Genomic DNA, 12,792 nt, shown 5'->3' on the forward strand with positions numbered 1-12,792 from the left:
ATGTGGGTACACTCATGTAGGTGCCTGTGTGTGTAGATACACATTTACAGGTACATGTGTATAAAGGTACATGTGTACAGGCACATATGTTCATGTAGGTACCTGTATGTACAGGTTCATATAAGTGTGGGTACTTGTATATGTGCAGTACCTGTGTACAGGTACTTGTGTGTGGAGGTACAAGTGTGTGTGTGTGTATGTGTATGCTTGTTCACAGGTAGTAAGCTCAGCTGCCTCTATTCTTTGATGGAAGGAGGCTGGAGTGGAAGGGATTGCTTTGCTGGCTGCAATTGTTCAATTAATCCTTTTTTGTCTGTTTTCTTACCTTGTCCTTGGTTGGGCCTAGATGACCATATCTGTGTCCTGTCAGTTCAAGTTCTATCCAGAATCAATCTCTTGCTGCTTTCTGAGGTAAGCGGAGGAACTAGTCTAACTGCTTCAGTCAAAGTAGAGTTTTGAATAACCTTTAAAAAGAGTGTATTTTAGTTATATAGTTTTAATGACATCAACTTTCTATTTGAGGTCATCTATTAGGATGAGAAATTAAATTTTAAGAATTTGGGAAGACAAAAAATTATCTCATGAACTAATTAGAGAGTATGTAAAAGACAAGGCTTGGAGTCTTTAATTACTCTGTGTCTGGGAGTAGTTGCCAAAGATATTGCCATATTATTATCAGGCCATTTTAACCTAGTAGTATATAAAATTCATTGGCTAAATTATATTAAATTATTTAGCTTACCTATGAGCTTAGCAAAACTGCCACTTAAAACAGCCATGGCTTCAAACTGTGTCTTCAAAGTTTGTATTTTTATAATATTTATGTGTAGTAACTGAAGAACTTTTAAAGGTTCATATTTCCAATTGTATACACTTTACTTAATATCTGTTCTCTCTTACCACTCTCCTCCCACATTCCCTTTTCTGTATTCTTTAATAAGTTGACCCTTTCTCCATTACCTATAGAAAATTAAATTGCACTCTAATAAAAGTTATATGTCTCAAAAGGTTGCCCAGCTAAGCACCACTAGTAGCGCTGCATAGTGAGACTTTGAATTCATCTCTGTTCATCAGAATGTACAGAGGTTCGGGGAGATGGTGTCCTTGGAAGCGTTTTCCATTTGTTTCTCACCTTTAATCAATGGGATAGTTCGCAAAGACATTTCTTGTAGAATGTTGCCCCCAATTAAGACACAACCATCTTATTTCAAAAATTGAATGAAAAGTAAAGCTCATGCTCAATAAACATGCAAATGTAGTGAGGTATTCTCATTTTAAAATATAATGCTGGATTTAATAGATGAGAGAAGAGACCTTAAAATTGCGGGGATTTTTTTCTTGTAAAAATGAAGCCTCCACATACTTTGAAATGCATCTGCCATCATTTCTCTGGCATTTGCCACCTCCATTTCTCTTCAATTGGTGTGAGAGGTGGTCGTTACGGTCAGTGTTAGATGGAAACACTTGTTCTTTGGGTGGTGGGCTGTGTCAGTTCACCTTCTCCTGCTCTGCTCCCAGTATCCATGGTGATCAGACACATGAAGTTAGACTGGGAGGTGGAAATCACTCTCTGGATTAGGAGAGGATGATAAACGAATAGACTGTCTTTAGGAGTTAGCTTGTGTACTGCAGACTGTATCGGCACTATCAAGGAACAGAGTGTTTAAAAAAAGTACACCTTATATTAGCAGGCTGGCTGAGATCATCTTTCCTGAGAAGTTGACATTTAAGCAGAAACATGAAGGATGATAAAAACAAAACAAAACAAAACAAAACAAAGAACTGGTAAACAAGGATTCCAAGCAGAGGAAACAGCAAATGCAATCTTCATGAAGAGGACAGGGGCTTAGAGGAGTCAAAAAGAAAAAAAAAAAATGAAGGCCCATGGGACAGAAACATCAGCTGCGGGGGATGAAAGGAGACCAGATGGAAAGGAGACAGGGGCAGGGCCTGCAGACACCCAGGGCCTCAGTAGGGATTCCTTAATTTATGTTAGGGGCAGTAGTCCTTGGTGTGTTCACATGAACACATCCAACCTTATTTTACCAGATTGGAGAAAAGTTAATATAAGCAATTGAAAGTTTTAGTGTTGGAGGACAGTAGGTAATTAATGCAACCACAATGAAGACACTGAAGTCATTGAATTTCTATTTTCAGAAAAAAAATTATGTAAATGTTTCACCAGTAAAGCAAGAGATGAAGTGGGATGTAGTGGTTAAAAGCGTGGGCCCTGGAGTCAACTCGTGATTTTGGAGAAGACGCTTTGTTGTACTTCTGTTTTCTAATCAATGAGCTGGAGTTGGCAGTAGAACTTACTTTACAAGGCTAAGATGGGAATTAAGTGACTTGTTATGTGTGACATATTCAAGAGGTACCTGAAACACAGTAAGACCTATAGAACTTGTATAACATCTGCTTGTAAAAACAGCAACTAAGTAACAAGGCATATATTGGAATTTAAAATACGATTACTGCCCGGCGTGGTGGCACACGCTTGTAATCCCCACGCTTGGGAGGCGGAGACAGGAGGATCGCGCAGGTTCGAAGACAGCTGTGCTGCCTTAGGAGACCCTGTTTCCAAATAAAAAAGCATAAAATAGGTCTGGGAGTGTAGCCCATAGGTAGAAAAGTTTCCAGGAACCCCAGTACCACCAAATATATATATATATATATGTATATATATTATATATTATGTATATATGTATATATGTATATGTATATGTATATGTATATATGTATATGTATATGTATATATGTATATGATTACTGAAGCTAATAAGGAACATGAATGAGTTAAATAAAACAATAAACAGAGGTGAAAACTGGATCCAGAAAATAAATAAGGAACACTGCTCAGAAAGTACAGATGAAAAAAGTGAGACTGAACATGTAGAAGTTAGGTGACATGAAGGGTGATCAATTCAGATGCTCTTCAGATACTTCAACTGCTTGACGAAAACCAAGAGGCAGAGAGCAGTGTGTGGATACAAGCAGTTCAGTGGCAACAAAACAAATGAATGATGTCCAAACAGGCAAATTTCAGAACACCATAAAATATGGGGGTAAAAGCATTCGGAAATGAAATGGAAATGCCCTCTGAGGACCCTTGTTCTTTAGTACTCCACTCCAAACCATTAATCATATATATAGGCAAACTATTATTTTGAAAATGCAAGGACTTAAAATGAATCATTACATGCCCAGCACAAAAAATATCTGTATGGAGATATTCTCATAAAATAACACACACACACACACACACACACACACACACACACACACACACACACTCACACACACGTGCTTCTTAACACTGTAAATCGAAACTGAAAAAAAAAAGTAGAATGGATCACTCCAACTCTTCAACACTTGGAATGTTTACTTTTGAGCAGTAGAAGTTTTGATATAAGAGTACATTTGTTTATTTTATGCTGTTCATTCTACTTGGTTATCAAGTAAATAAGTTTATATCACCAGACATTTGAAATTTTTTATATGTGTTTACATTTTTGGAACTGAAATATAGAAAAAATATGTAAGACTATTGTTGTAGAACAGAAGATAAGGATGTTTATGTTGTAAAAGAACAATACAAGCCTGGTATGATGGCACATGCTTGCAATTTCAGTAATTGCGAGTCTGTAAAAGGATGATTGCAGCTTCAGGGACAGCCTCAGCAAGTAGTGAGACTCTCATCAACCTAGAGGTCAGCCCATATGGACATTTATGGAAGATGCCCAGGACATAATTCTCAACTAAAAGCCAATGGGAGAAGATTTTTGCCACCTATTCCTCTGATAAAGGACTAATATCTAGAATCTGCAGAGAACTCAAGAAACTTAGCACTAAGAAAACAAATAACCCAATCAAAAATAGGCAAGTGAACTAAATAAACACTTCAAGAAAGAAGAAATTCAAATAGCCAATAAATGCATGAAAAATTTTCAACATCATTAACAACAAAGAGATGAAAATCAAAACTACTCTGAGATTTCACTTACTCCAACTAGAATGGCAATTATTCGAAGCACAAACAACAACAAATGCTGGCAAAGATGTGAAGAAGTGGGAACTCTAACACATTGTTAGTGGGATTGAAAATTCATGCAACCACTCTGGAAAACAGTATGGAGGATCCTCAGAAGATTGGGAATGAATTTACCATAGGATCCAGCAATACCACTTCTGGGTATCTACCCCAAAGAATGGAAACCAAACTACCAAACTGATAAGTTGGGTCCCTCCTTCACATGATGTCACAGCGGAACAGGAAGCAGAAGCCAGAAGTGGAGATATTGCGAGACTCCAGGTGCCTCAAGACTCCAAACATCGCGATGCTACGGATGTTGCGAGAATCAGCATGCCTATAAAGCAGCGGTGCCTTCTCTCCAGATGGGTGGCCCCTCAGTACCTTCCCCCGTGGCCGGCTAACTGTCCGGAGGGTGCCAGGTCCGAATAGAACAGTAGTCTCTGATAACCAGGTTGGTGTTTTTACCTCCCTCCTAAGCCTCCTACCTCTATTTTCAACCTAACACAAACTAATGCATGTGTGTCTATGTTCATAATAGCACAAAATGACAATTGCCACACTCTGGAACCAGCCAAGATGTCCATCAACAGATGAATGGATTACAAAACTATGGGATATGTGTAATAGCAAAAGTAAAAAGGAGGCAAACTGAAAAGAAAGAAGAAAAAAGTATAGTTTTAAAATTTAGAAACTTCATTATATATACCCTGCAAGGTCTGTACTTTCTTGGAGTAATTACAATGGCCCATCTGGCTTGTCCTTTCGTAGGCATTAGTGCTCAATAGGCCCATACTTTTAAAATCATAATGGCCTATCTCCCCACCTGAAATTCCTTGATTTGTGGTTAACAAAGGATCCCTGTGGAAAGTCTGACCTTGGGTGGAATCACAATCATGCATACCAGATAAACTAACCAAACCTGCTGCTTATTTTAGCATAATAGACACATCACCCCCTGTGATTTTCTCCCATATAAACCCCTACCCACAGTGAGTCCAGGCACCATTCTAGCCACATTTCTAGACTGAGGGAACAGTGCTGGCCAGCTAATAAAGGCTTCAATTGGCACATTCCCTTGGACTCTTGAGTCTCTCATTTCTCGCTAAACCTGCATACAACAGTGTACACAATGGAATTTTACTCAGCCATAAAGAAAAACACAATTACGTTATTTACAGGGAAATGGATAGAACTGGGGAACGTTATGCTAAGTGAGATTAGTCAGTCACAAAAAATAAGAAATTGGATGTTCTTCCTAATATGTGAAAGCTAGGGAGAAAATGGGTCATAGGAGGAACTCTAGACAAAGAAGGAGATACTGTAGATAAGCAAATAAGGGGACCTAACTGAGGGGATGGGAAGGGGAAAAGAGGGAAATTCTCTAACGCACATGATATACATTAAAAAACATATTGAAGTCAATCACTAAGCCAAACATGAGGAGGGAGGGGGAGGGAATGGGGCAGAAATTGAGTAAGGTCTAATTGGGTGATGTATGCATGTATGCCTTTACCATCTTGTATTACATGAAGATGTATGAATACAATGTACCAATAAAAATTTTAAAGAAAGAAAAAAATGAAAAAAGTCACAGAAGGAGCTACATAGTAAATTCATTTTCTGTAATAAAAACTTAACGATTGTATAGATGTATATGTGAGCTGGGCGTGGTGGCGCACGCTTGTAATCCCCGCTCTTGGGAGGCTGAGACAGGAGGATCGCATGGGTTCAAAGCCAGCCTCAGCTACTTAGTGAGGCTCTCAGCAACTTACTGAGACCCTGTTTCCAAATAAAATATATAAAAAAAGGTCTGGGAGGATAGCCCGGAGGTAGAAAGCCTCTGGGTTCCACCCCTAGTACCACAAAAAAATAATAAAAAATAGATGTATATGTGTATAAGATCTTTATAAAACGGTGATATTCATACAAGATGGCATAAAAAGGAGCAACTTGCTGATACTTGTGACATAGTGGGAAGACCTAAACATTATGTTAAGCAATGAAAACCATACACAAAAATATATGTATAGCTTTAAAAAACAGTCAAGACTAATCTAGGACATTCTAATCCGAAATGGAGTGACCTCTGTGAGTGCTGTTGGAATCAACTGGGAGGGGCTTGAAGGAACTTTTGGGGCGACAGATAGTTCCATCTCTCTTCAAATGTCATCACTGGGATAACAGCTCCTCAGGTGTATACATTTTTTGAAGTTCATAAAATTCTAAACTTTACATGTTAGACGACTCTACTTTATTGCATGTAAACTATACCTCAATGTTCAAAAATTGGATGAGTGCATAGATGTATATGTATGTGTATATAAATTACTTTATATGTATACTAGTACTGGAAAAAGACGTTATGTCTAAGAGTTTTAGATTTAGGGAGGAAGTAGGGGAAGGATTTACATCCTCCATTTATTTTAATTTTTATGAGCACATAACTCTTATAATAAAACCAACAGAAAAATGGGAAATGCAATTTGTATCAAAGAGGCACTGGTTTGAATTGTTTTAAGACACAGGTACTCTTCATTGATCCTGTCCAAGGGTCACTTGGAAAATTGCATGTTGGGTATGTGTGTAAGGTCAGCAATGAGCTGCTGTATTACCCCCCCCCCCACACACACACAGAACCCACACCAAAAAAGCTGGAGGCAGCTCTGAAGCCTGTCAGCAAGCATTGTTAGCTGTTTTTAAAAAGTCAACTTTAATGATCCCTTTGCTCTAGGCCTTCCTGCTGCCACCAGCCTTTAACTTACCATTCCCTTGGGTTATTTACTTTTTGCATCCTTTCGTTTAATATTTTTTCTTTTTGCATCCTTTCACTTAATACAACATTATCCATAGCAATTGCTAGTTGATGCTAACAAACCTTCATTTACCTGGACTGATATTTTGACCTTCTGACTCTTATAAATCCCAGGGGTTTCTAAACCCAGGCAATTAGTGTTTCAAATTTCTAAAGCAGACATTCCTTGCACAGAGCAGAGAAAATTTGTCTCTTTGTGAGAGGATTAACTTTTTCATGTGAACTTTCAGCTGTTAAATTGTTGTTTTGACAGGCACTGGCTTCCAGTTTCATTGTTTTTGTTGTCTGTGTTTTGACCACAGAGATTACTGTATTTTATATACTCTTGGCAAACTAAAATAGATTCATATTTTCTATAATTCACTGAAATATGTGTGGGAAGGGAAGTTACTTGGAAATATTATTTGAAACATAGACTTTTATAATTTTTTTGTATTTTCCTTATTTTATTTTTTATTGGTGCATTTTAGTCATGCATCATAATGGAGTAGAATATGGCAGAGATATATATGCATGTGTTCCTCATTTAGCCCATCCCCAATTCTCACCCCATTCCCTCCCCCCTTTGTCCTTCTCATGTTGGCTTAGTGATTGACTTTGATATGTTTGTGAATGTACATCATGTACATTAGAGAATTTTCTTCTTCCTTCCTCCCATCCCCCTCAGTTAGGTCACCTTATTTGCTCATCTATGGTTTTTGCTTCTTTGTCTAGAGTCCCTCCTCTGTCCCATTTTTTTCACAAGCTTCTGCATATTAGGGAGAGCATCCAATTTTTTACTTTTTGTGACTGACTAACCTCATTTAGCATAATGTTCTCTAGTTCCATACATTTCCCCGCAAATGATGTAATTTTGTTTTTCTTTATGGCTGGGTAATATTCTATTGTGTACATATACCATAGTTTTGTAATCCACTCATCTATTGATAGACATTTTGGCTGCTTCCATACTTAGCAATTGTAAATTGTGGGGCTATAAACATTGATACACATGCATTAGTATGAGGGTTTGGTTTCCATTCTTTAGGGTAGATACTCAGAAGTAGTATCACTAGGTCATATGGTAGGTTCATTCCCATTTTTTCTGAGGATCCTCCATACAATTTTTCAAAGTGGCTGCACTAATTTGCAATCTCACCAACATTGTTCCAATTTCTCTACATCCTTGCCAGCATTTGTTGATTTATTTTTTAATGATTGCCATTCTAATTGTGCTTATATGAAATCTCAATGTAGTTTTGATTTGCATCTAATTGCTAATGATATTGAAAATTTTTCATACATTAATTGGCCATTTGAATTTTTTTCTTTTGTGAAGTGTCTATTTAGTTCACTTGCCCATTTTTTGATTGAGTGATTTGTTTTCTTAGTGGTGAGTTTCTTGAGTTATCTGTATGTTCTAGGTATTAGTTCTCTATTGAAGGAGTATTTGGCAAAAATTGTCTCCCATTCTATCAGCTCTCTGTTGAGGTTCTTGATAGTTTCCTTTCTTATATAGAAGCTCTTAAGTTTAATGCTATCCCAATGTATTGGTCCTCTCTTTAATTTCTTGTGCTCTTGGGGTCTTGTTGAGGAAGTTTTTATTTGTGCCCATGTGTGTTAAGTTGGGTCCTGCACTCATGTGACTTTGTGTCACATGACCTCTGCAGGGCAAGGGAGGGGCTGAAACCCCCGTGAGAATTGGGCATTCCCGCGAGTAAACCCCCATCTCGCGAGATGCATGCCTTTAAAAGGAGAGCCCGCGTCCTCTAGCTTCGGACAGGCGCGTGGGCCCCACGGTGCCTCGCTCTGATCCCCGGGAGAGCCGTGCCATTAAAACTTTACATGCCACGTGTACCGGACCTCTCTCGTGTTTTTCACACTCCGCCGTATGCACATTATTTTTATTTTACTCGCATTTAATTTTTTATTTTACTTATCATTTGGTGCCGAACCGGGAGAACTCTTGGGTCCCTCCCCATTTTTTTCTTTTTTTTTTCTTTTTTTCTCTTTTTCTTTTTACTCTCTTTTTGAGCCCCGGACTCTCCGACCCGCCAGCAGCTCGACTGTGAGGTCCCACACCAGCGCTCCGCTTGCAGGCGTTGCTCCCACCACTGCCGCTGCTGCCGCCTCGTGCCTGCCTGGACCGTAAGCCTTCTTCCCCAGCCCCGCGCTCTCCGGGAGAGCCGGCGGCCTTCTTCCCGCCCCGGGCTCTGCTGAGAGCTCGCGGCCATCTTTCCGGCCCCGAGCTCTGCTGAGAGCTCACGGCCATCTTTTCGGCCCCGCGCTCTGCTGAGAGCCGGCGGCCTTCTTCCCACCCCAGGCTCTGCTGAGAGTCCGCAGCCATCTTTCCAGCCCCGAGCTCTGCTGAGAGCTCGCGGCCATCTTTCCAGCCCCGGGCTCTGCTGAGAGCTCGTGGCCATCTTTTCAGCCCCGCGCTCTGCTGAGAGCCCGCAGCCATCTTTTCGGCCCCGTGCTCTGCTGAGAGCCGGTGGCCATTTTTTCCCGCCCATGTGCTCTCTTCTGGAGCACCGGAGGCCATCTTCCACTGCCACTGCGGCCGCAGCCACCACCGCCGGGGCGTGCAGGCTCCACCGGCCGCCAGGCTGCCAGTTCCACCCGCCCGGAGCCAGGCTCCTTGGGTGATGCTGGCACCTGTTCTACTTGCTGACCTCCTGCACGGGCCAGGACCTCTGCCTGCTGCTTGGACCTCCTAAAACCGCCGTTCCCGCCTGCCCACGCCGCCCGCCGCTGGAATGGGACCATCCCGCCCGCGGACTGCGCCACACTGCGCGCCTATGTCTTCTCCGCGCCTGGCGTTGCTTAGACCCGCCTGCCGAGGCCGCCTGCCTCCTCCATCTAGGCGGCCGCCACTCTGCTAAACAGCCCCCAGCCCGCCAAGTCCAGCCCGCGCTCCAGCTGGTTCCTCCACTCGGACTCGCGCCCTGGCGCCCTTCACCCTGTGTCTGCCCACCCCTGCTGCCTGGGCCTGGCCATTCCGGTAAGCAGCCACATGGGATTACTGGGGGGGGGGTCGCCAGCTTTGGCCTGCCATCTTGGACACGTGGAATCACTGGGGGGCCGCCATCTTGGCCCCACCATCTTTAACCCCTCCCACCTCATGGCCTCACTGGAGGCCTCACCATCCTTAACCCCTCCCACCTCATGGCCTCACTGGAGGCCTCACCATCCTTAACCCCTCCCACCTCATGGCCTCACTGGAGGCCTCGCCATCCTTAACCCCTCCCACCTCATGGCCTCACTGGAGGCCTCGCCATCCTTAACCCCTCCCACCTCATGGCCTCACTGGAGGCCTCGCCATCCTTAACCCCTCCCACCTCATGGCCTCACTGGAGGCCTCGCCATCCTTAACCCCTCCCACCTCATGGCCTCACTGGAGGCCTCGTCATCTTTAACCCCTCCCACTTTCCACTCCTAACCAATCCTAGGAGTCGGCGGCCATCTTTCTGGCCCGAGCCAGGCAGCTTGGCACTTGCTCTGCCTGCCAACCGCCTGCGCGGGCCAGGACCTCTGCCTGCCGCTTGTACCTCCTAAAGCACCGTTCCAGCTTGGTTCTCCGGTCACCGCCGGGACCTCTGGCCGGTTTGCCCCACCCGCCCTGAGCCAGGCTCACTGGCGGTGCTCCTCGGGGCCCAGCCTCAGCGTCTGGCGTGTGCCTGGAAGCCATTTTGTCTCCACGCCGCGGGCCCGGCAAGCCATGCCGCCTGCGCACCCCCACTGATCCCACCTGCGCCAGCCGCCAGTGCCGTCCACACCAGCCACCGGCATCCGCGCGCCCTGGCTCCACCGCGCCCCCAGCAGCTTCTCAGCGCTTCTGTCACAGCCAGCGCTGGCCGACATCACTATACTCCGGTAAACTGCCTCCTTCCCTTGGTTAGCAGGTTCCGGACTTGGGTCTTCCGGTCCACTGGGACCTAAAAATCCAAGCGCTTGGTGACCCATTGTCCCCCGGTCCACTGGGACCACGCTGCGGATGACCAGGTCATCCTCCGGTTTTGAGAAGGAATGAAGACGTTCTTCCCTATCTCTTAACCTCTGTTTCCGAACGATTGAGCAGGGAAATCGGGGACGCCCATTTCCTGTTCTTCGTTTCCGCCCGCGAACCAATTATGGGGAGTCGAACCTTTATACTAGCAGATGCCCTGAGAGCCTGTCTGCCTTGATACGAGTTGGGAAATAGGTTGCGGTGGCCCAGGAATAGTTAGGAACTTTTATAAGCGGTCTGGTATCCTTCCAAATGCTCTCCCCCATCAGCTTCCATTTATTTTCCCACCAGCTGCCATTTTGTGATGGCGCGTAGTCACTGCCTGGTGATGTCACAGTCGCCATCTTGGCCCGCGCCAGACTGCAATTTTGCTGGGCGGCCCGCGTGGGCGCGCCCTAGGTGCTGTGGGAAACGCCGGGGCTGGGGCGACACCCTCTGCCCGTGGGGAGTCTGCGTTGCCATTCTTGCCGGACACCAGCCCCGGGACGCGCTCTTTGTGAGTATAGGTCCGTCACAGCTGACAGAACCTTAACATAGCATCTAAGTTTTAATTCCAGAGAGAAACAGGCGGAAATGGAGCATACACTCCGACTTTGCCAAAAAGCAGATCCCTGGTAGCTGCCCTTTGGCTGGCGGTGGCGGCTCAGCCCCCTGGATCGCCACCTAGGTGTGGAGGACTGCAACTACAACTACCTCCAGGAGCCTGCCTCAAGTGGGGCAAAGCCACGCCTACCAATCAGACTGCTCGGCGTGTGGCCAGGAGGGCCACTGGAACAGTGCCCTTGGAAAAGGGTGAGCCCCAGGTGCCTCAACACAGGGGGAGCACCTTTCCAGACCAGGCCCCGCCGCTGGCCCTACTCAGCCTGGCTGAAGACTGATGGCTCCTGGATCCCTCAACCTCCATCCTCTTTGCCAGCTCAGGGTAGCTCTCCAGGTACTGAGTAAGCCAGTCTCCTTTTTGGTCGCCTGCTCAATCTCATGATTTGTTTTTTTCTTTAATAGCCCTTGCCTGTTCAAGCCTCCTCAAGCGCACATCACTAAGCTGTCCAGGGTAACCTCCAATTCGCACTGCAGCTATGCACCCACCTGCACCCCCTTCTGGGGGACTGAACTCCCGACTCCTCCCGGCCTGGGGCCCCTGACGACGCCCCTTGACAGCAGGAAGAAGCTAGAGGGTCCAATCGTCATCCATTATCCCTACCATCAAAAGGCCGGAATGTTAAGTTGGGTCCTGCACTCATGTGACTTTGTGTCACATGACCTCTGCAGGGCAAGGGAGGGGCTGAAACCCCCGTGAGAATTGGGCATTCCCGCGAGTAAACCCCCATCTCGCGAGATGCATGCCTTTAAAAGGAGAGCCCGCGTCCTCTAGCTTCGGACAGGCGCGTGGGCCCCACGGTGCCTCGCTCTGATCCCCGGGAGAGCCGTGCCATTAAAACTTTACATGCCACGTGTACCGGACCTCTCTCGTGTTTTTCACACTCCGCCGTATGCACATTATTTTTATTTTACTCGCATTTAATTTTTTATTTTACTTATCAATGTGTTGAAGTGTTGGACCTATGCCCTCTTTTGGAAGCTGCAAGATCTCTGGTCTGATTTCCAGGTGTTTGATACATCTTAAATTGACTCTTGTGCAGGTTGAGAAGTGGGGGGTATATTTCCATTTTTCTACATATGGTTAACCAGTTTTGCCAACACCATTGTTAAAAAGGCTATCTTATTTCCAGGGTATGTGTTTGGCGCATTTGTCAAAAATTAAATGGCTGTTAGTGCCAAGACATCCTGCTGCCTCGGCATCTATGTGTTGAGGACCCCCACTCCACATAGTAAAATAGGCAGAACGCCCCGAGAAAGAGGTATCGTCTCTGGCAAAAAATATCCCCCACTTTAGATATCCTTCATAACTATTATTCTCTTGGTATTCTTTTAACTCTCTACACGAATTGCTCTGATGATGTGAGA

This window comes from Muscardinus avellanarius, assembly GCF_963383645.1.
Source record: "Muscardinus avellanarius genome assembly, chromosome: 5".
NCBI lineage: Eukaryota > Metazoa > Chordata > Mammalia > Rodentia > Gliridae > Muscardinus > Muscardinus avellanarius.